The sequence below is a fragment of the Thalassophryne amazonica genome, chromosome 5 (genome assembly GCF_902500255.1).
Source record: "Thalassophryne amazonica chromosome 5, fThaAma1.1, whole genome shotgun sequence".
In the NCBI taxonomy this organism is placed as follows: domain Eukaryota; kingdom Metazoa; phylum Chordata; class Actinopteri; order Batrachoidiformes; family Batrachoididae; genus Thalassophryne; species Thalassophryne amazonica.
Window position 1 is genome coordinate 101,520,450 of NC_047107.1, and position 9,730 is coordinate 101,530,179.

A 9,730-nucleotide genomic window follows, 5' to 3' on the forward strand; every position below is an offset into this window, starting at 1 on the left:
TTGGGAACATCCTGATTGTGTTTTGGGGTCATCTAGTAAGTCCCTTCGGCTGCTCCCTTGTTTGCACTAGGGGTCGCCACAGCAAATCCAAGGTGGATCTGCATGTTGAATTGGCACAAGTTTTATGCAGGATGCCTTCCTGACACAACTCCACATTACATGGAGAAATGTGGCAGGGGTGGGATTTGAACCCGGACCCTTCTGAAGTGAAACTAAGCGCATTAACCACTTGGCCACCACCCCTACATGTTTTGGGGTCATCTAAGGAACCTAAAAAAGTTGCTTTAGTTTTGTCCTGGGGGGGTGCAAAGGTAGTGGTCGTAGCTCCGCTAGTACTCCCTATATACCCCAGGATCCACCTCTACACGTTCAAACCATCTCAGTCTCACCTCTCTAACTTTGTCTCAAAACCATCCTATACCCTGCCTCTCACCCTATGACTGCTGGGATTGGCTCCAGCCCCACACTATTACCCTTAATTGGACAAAAGGTGGAATAGAAAATGAATGAATGAATCCACATCTTCTTGTCCATTTTTTGTGGGAGTGTAACAGTGCCACACATAGGCCTGTCATATACTACAATGTTTTCAGTCATGGTTTTGTGTATACACAGATAGTTCTTGAAACTGTGCCATGTTTACCTAACACTTTTTGAAAATGAAAGAAAAACTTTGTATTGGAAAAGTTCCATTTCTGTGTGGACAAGGCCTATTAGTACTTAGTGTCTTCTTTTTTTCTCAATTAAATGGTTATCACGTGCTGTGAATGGTCAGTTTTGATAGGACACCACCTCTGTGAATGACATCATCACAACAGCGTCTGCCGGCAACCGTCTTTCGCAGAGGCAACAAACAAACTGACCTTCTAGGGCTCTTTTGCAAAAAATTGGGGTAGGATGTTACGTCCCCTTATTAATGGACAACACTATGAAACCAGAGACAGGGAGGCATCTCTATCTCTAGGAGGAGTTCACTGCACATCTGGCACAACACAACACAACACACAATCCTAACCAACTGGCCATTTATAATCTAATCCTTTAAAGTTTTCACAAATTCTTCCTCAAACACCCATATTTAAATATGCTTGAGGCATCATCATATCTTTCCTCTAATCATCAACACTGGACTGAGTGAGAGCTGTGCACAGGCGGGGCAGCACAGTGATTTACCGGTTAGCACTGTTGCCTCACAGCAAGAAGTTCATGGGTTTGATTCTCACCTGTGGCCTTTCTGTGCATGTTCTCTCCCTCATGTTCTCTCCCTCATGTTCTCTCCCACATTTAAAGACATGCAGGTTAGGTTAATTGGAAACTTTATAATTGTCCAGGTCTCCCTTGGAAAAGAGGTCTCGATCTCAATGGGACTAATCTGGTTAAGTAATAGTTACATTAATATTAAATCCCTTCGGCTGCTCCCTTGTTTTCACTCAGGGTCTTCACTGCATATGATTTGGCACAAGTTTTACACTGGATGCCCTTCTTCACACATCTCCACATTACATGGAGAACTGTGGCAGGGGTGGGATTTGAACCAGGAACCTTCCTTACTGAAGCCACTTGGCCCTGCTAGATAGCTGCCATAAATGCTCGGGTCTTATCAGCAAGGAGTCTTTTTTTTTTTTTTTTGCATTCCAGGTTATTGCCAGATGACCTCATGCCCTTTACAGGCTGCAGCAGCTATTAGCGCCCAGAGCAGAGGGTGAGTAAAGACACAGGGCGTGCATGAGGATGGGGCGCTTTTCTACAACAAGCTCTGAAAATGTAGAAGAAGAATCGAGTCTGTGTTTGTTCCACTGCAGGCTTTGGCAGACTTTAACATTTCTCACACCGAAATGAACACTGAGGAAAAATGTTTAATGAGACACAAACACGGGCCAAGAGTGAAGTTGGCAAAAATAAATAAATAAATAAAGCCTGCTGGAATGATATCACCTCTTTAATATTAGGAACAAATCCCATGAAAAGACCAGTTCATTCGTGCTTTTGGTTTGTTGTAAGGATTTAGCTATTAAAAATAAAAAACACTGCACACGTGTTCCAGTATTTAACATTGTCATCATAAAATGTGAGCAAACCACCACATTCCAAATGACAGCCGCAGATAGAAGAGCTGAAAAGTGTGTGTGTGTGTGTGTGTGTGTGTGTGTGTGTGTGTGTGTGTGTGTGTGTGTGTGTGTGTGTGTGTGTGTGTGTGTGTGTGTGTGTGTGTGTGTGTTTCATGACAATTCAGGACATTTTTTTATGATAACACACCTTCAATATCAGGACACTGGAAAAAACGAGGACATTAGGTATTAAAGGCATTGCGCTGCGGTGGTTTGAATCATATTTGTCTAATAGATTACAGTTTGTTCATGTAAATGGGGAATCTTCTTCACAGACTAAAGTTAATTATGGAGTTCCACAAGGTTCTGTGCTAGGACCAATTTTATTCACTTTATACATGCTTCCCTTGGGCAGTATTATTAGACGGTATTGCTTAAATTTTCATTGTTACGCAGATGATACCCAGCTTTATCTATCCATGAAGCCAGAGGATACTCACCAATTAGCTAAACTGCAGGATTGTCTTACAGACATAAAGACATGGATGACCTCTAATTTCCTGCTTTTAAACTCAGATAAAACTGAAGTTATTGTACTTGGCCCCACAAATCTTAGAAGCATGGTGTCTAACCAGATCGTTACTCTGGATGGCATTTCCCTGATCTCTGGTAATACTGTGAGAAATCTTGGAGTTATTTTTGATCAGGATATGTCATTCAAAGCGCATATTAAACAAATATGTAGGACTGCCTTTTTGCATTTACGCAATATCTCTAAAATCAGAAAGGTCTTGTCTCAGAGTGATGCTGAAAAACTAATTCATGCATTTGTTTCCTCTAGGCTGGACTATTGTAATTCATTATTATCAGGTTGTCCTAAAAGTTCCCTAAAAAGCCTTCAGTTGGTTCAGAATGCTGCAGCTAGAGTACTGACGGGGACTAGCAGGAGAGAGCATATCTCACCCGTGTTGGCCTCTCTTCATTGGCTTCCTGTTAATGCTAGAATAGAATTTAAAATTCTTCTTCTTACTTATAAGGTTTTGAATAATCAGGTCCCATCTTATCTTAGGGACCTCATAGTACCATATTACCCCATTAGAGCGCTTCGCTCTCAGACTGCGGGCTTACTTGTAGTTCCTAGGGTTTGTAAGAGTAGAATGGGAGGCAGAGCCTTCAGCTTTCAGGCTCCTCTCCTGTGGAACCAGCTCCCAATTCAGATCAGGGAGACAGATACCCTCTCTACTTTTAAGATTAGGCTTAAAACTTTCCTTTTCGCTAAGGCTTATAGTTAGGGCTGGATCGGGTGACCCTGGACCATCCCTTGGTTATGTTGCTTTAGACGTAGACTGTGTTTCATAATTATTGTATGGCCTTGCCTTGCAATGTGGAGCGCCTTGGGGCAACTGTTTGTTGTGATTTGGCGCTATACAAGAAAAAAGTTGATTGATTGATTGATTTTCCACGTCCTCATTTTTCCGAGCACTCTAAAGCAAGACGCCCCCCCCCCCACCGCCAACATGCTCCCAGACCAAAAATCTCTAATGCCCTAAAATATCACAGTTTTTGGAAGTGTGTGTTTATCATTTTTGCTCATCTTCAATTTCACAGCCTAGTGGCCAGTTTTTGAATTTAACACACTTTTCACACACTTTCAGTGTGATGTGATCAGTGTTGCCACAGTTACTTTGAAAAAGTATTCCCACTACTGATTACTGATTACTCCTTCAAAAAGTAACTTAGTTACTTTACTGATTACTCATATGTAAAAGTAACTAAGTTAGATTACTAGTTACTTTTTTAGTTACTTTTCCCAGCTGCCGACAACAACTCTCTGCCACCTCAACATGGACACTGATACATGTTTGCCAAAACTCACTTTATAGTCACCCTTTCTTGACTTCAATGAAAATAAATACTTGTTTTATAAAAAGTAAAATAAAGACCTCTTTCTTGACCTCATATTTAACTGTTGACAGCACTGTAACAGTAAAACTTGCAATTTCTAACCTACATTGTTTATAAATGTAACTATTAAATTCTTTCTAACATTTAAATTCTCTCTAAACATTTTACTTGTTGAAATTATTATTATTATTATAAGTAGTATTATTAGTTGTCGTAAAAAAAGACTTCAAAACTGGACCTTTAATCTAGGGGTGTTGTGAGGGGGGCACATCCCTGCCCTACGCCCTCATTCCATCTGGATTCGCCCCTGCTTTGGCGTTTGAGCACAAAGAATGGATAACATTTATTTATGCAGAAAACATGACCAGATTTACAGGTAAGAAAGTTTTATTGCGTTTTCACATCATGTGGTCCTCAGAAAGAGAGTTTAGGTGCATTTGAGTGGAAAAATAGTCGTTGACGCATCACGGAGGATCAGCTGATTTTAGCGCGCAAATACGGAGCAGCTCAGCTCAGAATTCTAAATAAAGGAGAAAAAAAAAACATAAAAATGTCTTTGTAAAGCTCAGTGCAGGTGTGCTGTTGTCACTGCGCTTTAAGAGGTGAGGACGAGTCATAGCTGCTGCAGAAAACCGCAGATGAAAAGCTCACAGGTCGCTTAAAGTGGGCAGTTCAGTCGAACCCCGACCTCCTGCCCACAGACCAAGTTTAATGCTGCTATCAACCCACAATGCAAAAATAATAGTAACGCACAGTGACTTGGAGAAGTAACTTTAATCTGATTACTGATTTGGAAAGATTAACGCGTTAGATTACTCGTTACTAAAAAAGTGGTCAGATTAGAGTAACGCGTTACTAAGTAACGCGTTATCGGCATCACTGGATGTGATTGTATTCATATGTCACATAGTGTCCTTATATGTAACATAAAAATCATGCTTGACCAAAATAAAGCCCTGGCCAAAAATTCAACGGATCAGAGCTCTCAAGTCTCACACAGTCTTGTCAGGCCTCACGTATTCGGCGTGCGACTCAACATGCTGTCACGCTCTCATGCTGCTTGACTTTATCCAGCATTTCACTGCAATGACTTGCAAGACAAGATTCAGCAGAAAATAACTCCTTGAGTGTATCTCACCTTGACAGCTCTGACAGATGGCAATTCCTGTAAGCATGAGTCAGAAGGAGTTTGATTCCCAGGCCTGTAGGACCTTTGGCATGTTCCCATTTTTCACATTTGTGTCATACGTCGTGATATGTCATGAAAACTAGTGTGCGTGTGTGTGTATACATATACAGTGTTCAGGATTAGTGAACTACTGTATAACATTTTTTTTTTTGCATTTATCACCAAAACTGCTAAATAAATTTGAGCCAAAAAGCAAAAGGAAGGGGTTTAAAAAATTTTTTTATTGCAACATTGCATCGTTATTTTGCAGTGGCATGGTGACAGTGGTTAGCACTGTTGCCTCACAGCAAGAAGGTGATGGGATCGCTTCCCACCTGATTCTGTGTGGAGTTTGCGCGGGTTCTCTCCGGGTGCTCCGTTCTCCTCCCACTTCCGTGCAGGTTAGGTAAACTGGAAACTTTAAATTGATCGTGGGTGCGAATGTGTTTGTCTGTTTATATGTGACCCTGCAACAGACTGGCGTCCTGTCCATGGTGTGCCTTGCCTAATGCCCTATGATTGCTGTGATAGGCTCCAGTGCCCCTCCCCCTAGGATCCTTGAGTAGGTACAGAAAATGAATGAATGAATCTTTATTTTTGACCTGCGCTGGCCCTTTTATTTCATTCTGACCAATATGACGGCATATCAAGGAGCGAAAATCCTTTTCGCACAATAGTACGTACTAACATTCAGCAGGATCCGTTTGAGTTCTGGCCAAATTTTTCCAGTAAATTTATTGTAAACAGGCTCTTGTAAAATGCCCAAACGCAGTTTTAAAACATTATTCTCAGAGTTACTGGCTGCTCCCCCTTTCTGCAGATCCAACTCACATTTTAATGTTATTCCAGTTCAGACCTGAACATTCTCACCAGGTTTTGTGAAAACCTGTTGAAGTAATTCTGAGGTTCCAGCAAATGTACAAACAGCAACATAGTGGTCTTATTGGAGCTAATGACAATGTATACAATGTGGACATCAATCAATCAATCAATTTTATTTATATAGCGCCAAATCACAACAATCAGTTGCCCCAAGGCGCTTTATATTGTAAGGCAAGGCCATACAATAATTATGTAAAACCCCAACGGTCAAAACGACCCCCTGTGAGCAAGCACTTGGCTACAGTGGGAAGGAAACACTCCCTTTTAACAGGAAGAAACCTCCAGCAGAACCAGGCTCAGGGAGGGGCAGTCTTCTGCTGGGACTGGTTGGGGCTCAGGGAGAGAACCAGGAAAAAGACATGCTGTGGAGGGGAGCAGAGATCGATCACTAATGATTAAATGCAGAGTGGTGCATACAGAGCAAAAAGAGAAAGAAACAGTGCATCATGGGAACCCCCCAGCAGTCTACGTCTATAGCAGCATAACTAAGGGATGGTTCAGGGTCACCCGATCCAGCCCTAACTATAAGCTTTAGCAAAAAGGAAAGTTTTAAGCCTAATCTTAAAAGTAGAGAGGGTGTCTGTCTCCCTGATCTGAATTGGGAGCTGGTTCCACAGGAGAGGAGCCTGAAAGCTGAAGGCTCTGCCTCCCATTCTACTCTTACAAACCCTAGGAACTACAAGTAAGCCTGCAGTCTGAGAGCGAAGCGCTCTATTGGGGTGATATGGTACTACGAGGTCCCTAAGATAAGATGGGACCTGATTATTCAAAACTTATAAGTAAGAAGAAGAATTTTAAATTCTATTCTAGAATTAACAGGAAGCCAATGAAGAGAGGCCAATATGGGTGAGATATGCTCTCTCCTAGTCCCCGTTAGTACTCTAGCTGCAGCATTTTGAATTAACTGAAGGCTTTTAGGGAACTTTTAGGACAACCTGATAATAATGAATTACAATAGTCCAGCCTAGAGGAAATAAATGCATGAATTAGTTTTTCAGCATCACTCTGAGACAAGACCTTTCTGATTTTAGAGATATTGCGTAAATGCAAAAAAGCAGTCCTACATATTTGTTTAATATGCGCTTTGAATGACATATCCTGATCAAAAATGACTCCAAGATTTCTCACAGTATTACTAGAGGTCAGGGGTAATGCCATCCAGAGTAAGGATCTGGTTAGACACCATGTTCTAAGATTTGTGGGGCCAAGTACAATAACTTCAGTTTTATCTGAGTTTTAAAAGCAGGAAATTAGAGGTCATCCATGTCTTTATGTCTGTAAGACAATCCTGCAGTTTAGCTAATTGGTGTGTGTCCTCTGGCTTCATGGATAGATAAAGCTGGGTATCATCTGCGTAACAATGAAAATTTAAGCAATACCGTCTAATAATACTGCCTAAGGGAAGCATGTATAAAGTGAATAAAATTGGTCCTAGCACAGAACCTTGTGGAACTCCATAATTAACTTTAGTCTGTGAAGAAGATTCCCCATTTACATGAACAAATTGTAATCTATTAGACAAATATGATTCAAACCACCGCAGCGCAGTGCCTTTAATACCTATGGCATGCTCTAATCTCTGTAATAAAATTTTATGGTCAACAGTATCAAAAGCAGCACTGAGGTCTAACAGAACAAGCACAGAGATGAGTCCACTGTCCGAGGCCATAAGAAGATCATTTGTAAACTTCACTAATGCTGTTTCTGTACTATGATGAATTCTAAAACCTGACTGAAACTCTTCAAATAGACCATTCCTCTGCAGATGATCAGTTAGCTGTTTTACAACTACCCTTTCAAGAATTTTTGAGAGAAAAGGAAGGTTGGAGATTGGCCTATAATTAGCTAAGATAGCTGGGTCAAGTGATGGCTTTTTAAGTAATGGTTTAATTACTGCCACCTTAAAAGCCTGTGGTACATAGCCAACTAACAAAGATAGATTGATCATATTTAAGATCGAAGCATTAAATAATGGTAAGGCTTCCTTGAGCAGCCTGGTAGGAATGGGGTCTAATAAACATGTTGATGGTTTGGATGAAGTAACTAATGAGAATAACTCAGACAGAACAATCGGAGAGAAAGAGTCTAACCAAATACCGGCATCACTGAAAGCAGCCAAAGATAACGATACGTCTTTGGGATGGTTATGAGTAATTTTTTCTCTAATAGTTAAAATTTGTTAGCAAAGAAAGTCATGAAGTCATTACTAGTTAAAGTTAATGGAATACTCAGCTCAATAGAGCTCTGACTCTTTGTCAGCCTGGCTACAGTGCTGAAAAGAAACCTGGGGTTGTTCTTATTTTCTTCAATTAGTGATGAGTAGAAAGATGTCCTAGCTTTACGGAGGGCTTTTTTATAGAGCAACAGACTCTTTTTCCAGGCTAAGTGAAGATCTTCTAAATTAGTGAGACGCCATTTCCTCTCCAACTTACGGGTTATCTGCTTTAAGCTACGAGTTTGTGAGTTATACCACGGAGTCAGACACTTCTGATTTTAAAGCTCTCTTTTTCAGAGGAGCTACAGCATCCAAAGTTGTCTTCAATGAGGATGTAAAACTATTGACGAGATACTCTATCTCCCTTACAGAGTTTAAGTAGCTACTCTGCACTGTGTTGGTATATGGCATTAGAGAACATAAAGAAGGAATCATATCCTTAAACCTAGTTACAGCGCTTTCTGAAAGACTTCTAGTGTAATGAAACTTATTCCCCACTGCTGGGTAGTCCATCAGAGTAAATGTAAATGTTATTAAGAAATGATCAGACAGAAGGGAGTTTTCAGGGAATACTGTTAAGTCTTCTATTTCCATACCATAAGTCAGAACAAGATCTAAGATATGATTAAAGTGGTGGGTGGACTCATTTACTTTTTGAGCAAAGCCAATAGAGTCTAATAATAGATTAAATGCAGTGTTGAGGCTGTCATTCTCAGCATCTGTGTGGATGTTAAAATCGTCCACTATAATTATCTTATCTGAGCTAAGCACTAAGTCAGACAAAAGGTCTGAAAATTCACAGAGAAACTCACAGTAACGACCAGGTGGACGATAGATAACAACAAATAAAACTGGTTTTTGGGACTTCCAATTTGGATGGACAAGACTAAGAGACAAGCTTTCAAATGAATTAAAGCTCTGTCTGGGTTTTGGATTAATTAATAAGCTGGAATGGAAGATTGCTGCTAATCCTCCGCCTCGGCCCGTGCTACGAGCATTCTGACAGTTAGTGTGACTCGGGGGTGTTGACTCATTTAAACTAACATATTCATCCTGCTGTAACCAGGTTTCTGTTAGGCAGAATAAATCAATATGTTGATCAATTATTATATCATTTACCAACAGGGACTTAGAAGAGAGAGACCTAATGTTTAATAGACCACATTTAACTGTTTTAGTCTGTGGTGCAGTTGAAGGTGCTATGTTATTTTTTCTTTTTGAATTTTTATGCTTAAATAGATTTTTGCTGGTTATTGGTAGTCTGGGAGCAGGCACCGTCTCTACGGGGATGGGGTAATGAGGGGATGGCAGGGGGAGAGAAGCTGCAGAGAGGTGTGTAAGACTCTACAACTCTGACATCCTGTTGGAATTTGAGCAACACTTGTCTGCCTGTTTCCTGACTCTTCCCAGGTCCTTTGTCTAACGGATGTCAAACGTTGGCATGTGGATTGAGGTCAACCCGGGAACTGTTATTAAAGGGTTAGTTTCTGCAAAGGTCAAGGTCGTTATTGT